The sequence below is a fragment of the Condylura cristata genome, unplaced genomic scaffold (assembly GCF_000260355.1).
Source record: "Condylura cristata isolate star-nosed mole 26May11 unplaced genomic scaffold, ConCri1.0 scaffold00012, whole genome shotgun sequence".
Lineage (NCBI taxonomy): Eukaryota > Metazoa > Chordata > Mammalia > Eulipotyphla > Talpidae > Condylura > Condylura cristata.
In genome coordinates this window covers 55,517,254-55,525,309 of record NW_004567113.1, presented here as the reverse complement: position 1 = coordinate 55,525,309, position 8,056 = coordinate 55,517,254, and positions in this window count along the sequence as shown.

The window sequence follows — 8,056 nt, the reverse complement described above, 5'->3', positions numbered from 1 at the left end:
TGTGGTAGATAAAAGCCTTGCACCCCAAAGCCAGCCACTTTCTCTCCTTCCTGGCTGGGAGGCCCAGCTTTCTCCGGCCAGTCCTGGAGAATGAGTCCTTACCGATCGGGGCAAAAATGACCATCTGGCAAACCTGGCCAGTGTTGGCTGGGACTGTGACATGTGACCACTAGTTGTGACCAATGAGCTGCAAGGGCAAGTCTGCAGGCCGCTCTGGGATGAGTTATCTTCCTGGGAAGAGGCGAGAGAAGATACAGCTCCTTCCCTCCTTGACTCCCCTCCGGCCTCCAACACGCTCACACGGGCTGTGGAAGCCATACAGCCCCTCCTGAGCCCCGGAGGACCACCTGAGGGTAACTCGTCAGTGCCCAGCAGCCATCAACGACACAGCTCATCCCAGGCGTGCTGTGCTGCATCCTTCTGCGCGTCTTGCTAAAAGTACACAAGGGGTGTTTTCTACAATTCAAGTCACTGTTTGTTAGTCTCACCCGGTCATTGGAGAGCAGTGGCCTGGGAGGGCTCTGAAGTTAACCTGGGTTCACTGGGGGGGTACCATGGTGAATGAGCAGTGTGAGGAAACAGGTCACCCAAAGGCTTCTTAGTGCCTGGGGAGAGAGGGGATAAGGCGAGACTAACAAGAGGGTTAGGGTGTAAAAGGCACTGCCACCCCCAGCAGGTGGTGAAACATCCATATACTTGCAGGGATTCTGTCTGTTCTCGGGGCCGTGACATTCCCTGACACTGGCAGACGGTGCTACATGTAACCAGCGCCAGAAAGGTCATTTAGTCGGTCAACAAACACCACAGGGGCCCTGTGGAGTGTGGAGTGTTGTAACGATGAGGGTGAGAGGGAACACAGAGCACAAGGTGCCTACTCTCAGAGCTGCAGGTCCAGGCTGCAGCTGGACATCGGGAGCCCCCAGCACCGCAGACTGCCCACCCAAGGGTGTCACTGCAGAGGGTGAAGCCCAAGAGAGGGTCAGCCTCTTTCTCTCTCTTTCTTCCCTGCCCGCCCCAGTGACGCAGTCGTCCCAGAGCAACTGAGAGGGAGAAGCGTCAGTGCCCAGAGAAATGCTGTAATGAAGGAACAAAGACTTCCCTCTGGCCCCACTTAGTTATGAGAGGGGCCCAAGTACCTCATGATATCAATATTCCCCCTCATAATTGTGGCCTCTGTAACCATGGCAAAGATTTATACGCACAGAGTTTATCATCATTACCATTTTGCAACCTGTAATTACCATGTACACAGCAGACCAGCTTAAAATTCAACATCTTTTTAGCAGATCTTTCCACAGCATTAGCTGGTAAGATGGAAAAAGCAGATCATGTCCGTATAGATCCGCCGTACCAACAGGCAGTACTGAGAAGACCACGAAGTACCTGTCCGCACCCTGAGTAACAGACTGCCTCAGAATACAACACAGGGCTGTGGCCCAGTAATAGCACCCCAGGAAAAGACAAGTACAAGAACACAGCCACGATTCAGGGAGGACAATTATGTACAAGGAAGAGAGAGAAATCAGAATAAGCTCATATACAGATATAGATATAGATAGAGATATATATCTGTATATATATATATATATATATATATATATATATATATATATATATATATATATATATATATATATATATATATATATATATATATATATATATATATATATATATGACCTATTGGCCTGGGTTCCTCACGCTCCACTACGAGAGTCTGCTCTGCCAGCAGAGAAGACGTCACACGTCAGTGTGGTCACATGGTCATGCAGTGCTCCTCAGCCAGGGGCGGTGACACAGCGTAAGCATGAGACGTGGGCATCCTTTGGGCATGTCCCGAAACGCGTGTACCAGTGCTGTGGCATCTGGCCACATGGCCTCTGCAGCTCAGCCTGGCCCAGGGGCTCCCGCCAACATGAACAGGAATAAGCACTGTCGTGCACCAGGCTGATGTGCCACACAGCAGCCTCTGACTGATACAACTAGGCAAACTGGTAGAGCGTGGAGCCTTGCACTGTGCAAGGCAGAGACACGCCAATAAGCACTGAAAGATCAGGACGTTATTAAGATAAGCAACATCAAGAAGTGGGATAAAATGGCATTTGCAGTTAGCATGGGGAGCAGGAGGGGGCCCCTGTGCTGAGAAAGAGGAGGCGAGGAAATCCATCAACATGAAGATCACAACTCTTTCAAGTCTTCTAAATTTTAAAAAATTTCCTTGCAATGAGAATGTAGGAATTAAAATAATTAAATTGAATTAAAATAATTAAAATAATGCATCAGAACTCAATTTGGCTAACATTCCATTTCCTCAATAATAAATTCATCACAAAAACAGGAGAAAATAAAATTGAACACAAAGATGAATGGCTGAAGTGAAACGAGCCTACTGAGGTGTGTTTTTAAAAATCCCAAGTCAAAGGGACAAATGAGTCTGCACAGAGACAACAGGTGTGTATTTACCTTTGCTTGCTCGGAGTTGTGGGCTCCTTAGGACAATCGAAAGGCACATTTTTTATCAAGTTTACTTAAAATTTTAAGCGGCCTAATAAATCCCTTGTTGAAATAAATTAGCTTTCTCTATATTAAAATTGAAATGTACTTATTCTTGGAAATATGGAAACAATCATTGACACTGAAGTTTAAAAGTACAACTCGTCTTTTCACCATCTGATAGTAACCCAGGTGTTTTAATATTCACGCCCATGCACTTGTTTGCAATGTATATATGTGTGTGTGTGTGTTCATTTAGTTTTGTAGCATTAATATTTTTATAGAGAGCCAAACAGAAGTAAAACAAAGAAACAATTTAACATCCATAGAAAAAAGAAATTGACAGAGTCCCCAGTAAATTGAGAAACCATATCACTGGGTCTGACATCACTGGAGTATGCTGGAATACTAGGGTGTGTGTGTTTCTGTCTGTCTGAGCACACTTGAGTAATGCAGAGGGAGGGAAAGAAATAATTGTCAAAGGTTTTCCAAATTTGATTTAAAACATCAACCCATAAAGCTCTGTGAGCCCTAATCAGAACAAACACAAAGAAAATTACATCTTAGTACATCACAGGCAAACTGATAAAAGTGAAAAATGAAGGAAGATTCTCAAAGCACCAGAGATAAAAAGAGACGCAGCATACAGGACCTGGATAATGACTGAATTCTCATTAAAAACAGCAAAGTCAAGGAGATAATGATGGATATCGTAATAAGGTGCCAAAAAGAAACTGCCAACTTACACTTCTGTTTCCAATGAACATACCTTTCAAAAATGAAGGAGAAAGATATTTTAATTAAATAAAAGCTGAACTGATTCATTATTAGCACCGCATTACCAGAGGGATAAAGGCAATTTTTCAGGAAATGAAAATGAAAGGTAATGACATAAAATTTCAAATGTATGGTCAACATGTAAAAGTTTAGTAATAGTATATATTTAGATAATATATTTTTTCTTAAAGATAACTAACATTTAAGAAAAAAAAGAATAACCATGTACTGTGACTTTTATAGCATACACAGAAATAAAACATATGACCAAAGAGGACAAAATGGGAAACAGAATTATACTGCTCTAAGAATCTTACACACGAAGTAACATATATAGAAATTCCTATAGCAACTACTTAAAAAATAGAGAATGGAATAGAATGAAATATTTTTGTAAAACACAATTACAAAAATGCAAAAAAGAACGAGAATACAGAGGAACAAAAATAAAATAAAATAAAATGGCAGAATTAAACCCAACCACATCAAAAACTACACTAAATATAAATGAACTAACTATCCCAATTAAGAGGCAGAGTTTTTCAGACAAACCACTAAAGAAGGTCCAGCTATGTCATTTAAACTGCTTAAAATGAAAGGTACAGACAAACTGACATAAAGGATTTTCCATACGCAAACAGTATTAAAAAGTTAGTATAACTGTATTAATCACAGTCATACCAAATTCAAGACAAGTAGAAATTCAAACAATGAAGGAGATCATGATGATGAAATAATGATGAATGGATCAATTGGACAAAATTATCCCGAATATGTTTATAACTAATAACATAATCTCAAAATACATACACTTTGACAAAACTAAAGGGAATTTAAAAACATTTCAGAGATATTAACACTTCTCCCTCAGCAATCAATTTTTTAACGTGGCAAAATTTTGTAGGATGTAGGCGGCTTGAACATCCCTAGGTGAACTTCGCAGAACACTGGCCCATCACGATGGGTGCACATTGCTTTCAGTAGCTCATGACATGTCTACAGGGCAGCAAATGCCAAGAGACGTAAGCCTCAGACACCTTCAGGACTGACTCTAAACAGAACTGGGGCGGAGCTGCGGCAGGAACAAGGAAAGTCCTTGTGAACTCCTCATTTCTCAGTCTTGGCGCGGAAAGGAGGTACAGGAACCACAGGTAAGGGGGAAGTGTGACGAGCAAGAAGACAGAAGTCAAGGGCCACCCCAGGGTGTTCACCTGCGCGCCAGATGAACAAAGCTGCTACTGGCTGGTAGACCAGGTGGGAGGAGCACGAGGCGGGTCAGCAGAGAAGCGAGGGTTCAGTTCAGTTACGGGGGGCTAGATGGAGGTTCCTACTACATAGCCAGATTTTAAAAGCTAAGCTAGCAATGGCATTTTGAGTCTTCGGGTACAGGTTCGGGGGGGCGGGGGGGGATTGAAACAGCTTTCAACCATCTGGAACCAACACCGTAACTGAGAACCCTCGACAGGAAATCTATATCGAAATCTAGCACAGTTTTCTCGTCACTTAAAAACACACAGAAGATAACGGCTTCTGGGAAGACGGGGAGTGGGTATAACCCCCACTAGGGCAAGCCAGAGAGACCGAGGCCAAAAATAAGCAAATAGCCAGCTGCACGCCAGAGTCTGTGTCTAATCTGCTAGCTAAGGAAAAAAATCCTAAGTTACACTTTTGCGTTTCCCCCACCCACCGTACCACAGAAAGAGAACGGGGAACAGAAATGAGAAGGCATTTATAACCTTGCTAGGAGGCCATGGGACCACAGAAAGACCAGAAACATTTGTTATTTTCTAGAGGAAATAAAATGCCGATGCAAATCACTTTGCAATGCAAATGCAGAGCAGGCATAATTCTGGTTAAGGCACGAAAGGTATGTTTTACTCAGCTGCCGCTGATTCTCCCGAAGATTGATGAGTAATTATACTCTGGAGAGGAGGTGAAGAAACTATGCTGAAACTTACTAAATATGACATGAAGTGACTTTTCGATTTTGTTTTTAAAGTGTGCTTAAAATAATTACCTTTTAGGCCCTCCCTGGTGGCGCAGCGGGTTAAAGCACAGCATTGAGAATCTAAGGCTGCTTCCGCATGAGTTCGATCCCCGCCTGCCCCAGAGGTGACCCACAGGGCGCGGCAGACCTCTCCTGACCTGCCCGCTGCTCCCCTCAGCAGTGGACTTCGTCGATCTGCCTGTTCTGCTCCCTGCTCTGTCCCTGGTGAATCCTCTCACCGCCCCTGAGCCTTTGGCCTGTACCCCAGTTCTGTATGCACAAATAAATAAATCTTAAAATAATAATAATAATAATAATTACCTTTTAAATGGAATTTATAAATACACCACTTGAGTGAACCCCAGAAAATGCTGCCCACCCCGGCCTTGTTGCATTAACAAGCCCCGCCGCCGCCTGCAGCCGGAAGTCACGGAGCTCCCGAGGCCCCGAGCCTGGGCCTGTGCCAGGGCGGGCTGGCACGCGCTTCCGGGCAGCCAGACCCCGGGCACCGTACACGCTGCGGCCAGCGCTTCCCCGGTACCCACGACGGTGACGAGGGGACTGCACGGGCCAACACGCAATTCTGGGCGCGCGACCCTCCTCCCTGTCTTGTGGAGTTTCCGCAGCGAGGGTCCTCACCCCGTACCCCTCGCCCCGGCTGAAACCCCTGGCGGCTGCTGCTCCTCTCCCCAGGGGGCCCAGCGAGCCCCGTCAAACAGCCGCCCTGGCGGCCGCCGCCGTGCTCTGGCGGGATCACAGGGGCAGAGGGCCGAGGCCAGGCCCGCGGTGCCAGTCCCTGTCTGCCCCCGCCCAAAGCACAGGATGCCGTGAAGCGCCCGCTGTGGAGGTTCAGCAAGACCCCAGAAAGTGGTTGCCCCCCACCCCCCCGCCGTGGAGGTAGGGCCCTGGCAGCCCACAGCCCCTACAGCCGCCTCCAACCAGCACGACCCGGCTCCAACGGGTGTGGGGAGACGAGGGAGGCCAGGCGGGCCCCCGCGTCTGGGGAGATCCCTGGGGGTGGGAGGGCTGACGTCGCCGAAGTCGACAAGGCCTGTGCATCCCACCGGCGAGCTCCGTGTTTCTGTCTTCTGAGGCCATCGGCCATCCCTCCTCCTCTGGAGGCAGCCTGGCAAATGCTTAGGGCTGGCTGCTCACTTCTTCCAAAGGGGTCCCCTGAACCCCCCTCCTCGCATCAGACTCTGGGAGCAAGACTCAAGCTCGAGCACCTGCCTGATGGCCCCTTCAGCGTCCCCCACCTGATTGGATCATTTTCAATCCCAAGGGTCTGATTGGACTGTTTAGCACCAATTAGCTCATTTTCCGTTTTTTTTCTTTCTTTTTTTATTTATTTGTGCATACAGAACTGGGGTACAGGCCAGAGGCTCAGGGGCGGCGAGAGGCTTCACCAGAAGACAGAGTGGGGAGCAGAACTGGCAGATCAATGAAGTGCACTGCTGAGGGGAGCAGTGGGCGGTCAGGAGAGGTCTGCCGCGCCCTGTGGTCACCTCCAGGGCTGGCGGGGATCGAACTCATGCTGAAGTGGCTTTAGCTTTCCAGTGCTGTGCTTTAACCCGCTGCGCCACCAGGGAGGGCCCTCATTTTCCATTTTCAATCCAAGTAACTATTGGAGTGGGCTCAAACCGTATTGGTCCATTTAGCTAACACCTGACCGGTCCATTTAACCTGCTCCTGACGGGTTCATTTAGCTTGGACCTCATTGGTCCATTTTGCTTGCACCTCATTGGTCCACTTTAGATCCTAGCACCAGACAGAAAAGCAAGAAAGCCCAGCCCAGCCAGCACTCCGGTCAGGGCAGGATCATGGGCTCTTTGCTCCAGGGAGCCACAGCCAAAGAAGCTGGCCCCAGTGGGGGCAGGGGGAAGGCTGGGGTTTGAGCAGGGGTGGGAGGGGAGCAGGAGACCATCACGCCTTGACCCCAAGGCATCTTACCTTGCGGCATCTTACCAGGCATCTGGAGGCCACAGGGATCCCCTTGCCTCTCCCCTTCAGGGTTAGTCTCGGAAACTGTCTCGGAAACATTCTCGGAAAGTGTATCCTGAAACACTGCAAACCTGCTGTGGGTCCCCTGGGAAGCTGTGTTGAAGCTACTATATAATGGTAAAGTAGGTGTATTCACTTCCTGGGGTGACCGTACGAAGCACTACACACTAGAAGCACAAATCTGCCCTCATGGCGTGGGGACTGGAGTCCAAGGTCAGGGCTGCTTCTCTCTGAGGTGGTGAAGGGGGGCTGGCTCCAGGAACCCCCAGCTTCTGGAGGGGTGTCTGTCATTTCGGGTGGTCCTGGGCTCACAACCAAACCTACTCTCTGCATGTCCAAAAGGCGTCCCCCTGTGTGCCCGCCTCAGGCGCCAGCGCCCCTTTTTGTGGGAACCACAAGTTCTCCTGGATCAAGGCACCCCACTGACCTCATGTCAACCAATGACATCCGCGTTCCCAAATAAAGCCCCATCCTGGGGTGCTAGGGGCCAGGGCCTCCACATACTTATTCTGAAAGGCCCATTTGGCCCGCCACGCTGCGCATCCAGACTTCTCCCCTCCCCTCCCATAATCACCTGAGATGGGCAATTCATGGCGTCCTCCCTACTCCCGGTCAGCTCCCAGGTCGCCGGCGAAAATGGAGCCGAGACAAGACCACGGCGAGCCGCGTCAGAGACCAGCCGGTGGCTGGACACGACAGATCCCAGCCCCCCTGACACGGCCTCGGGGAGAGCGCTCTGAGGGCCGAGAGCGGGCCAGGGGGAGCTCCTGACCGCAGGGGAGCTCCTGACCGCAGGGG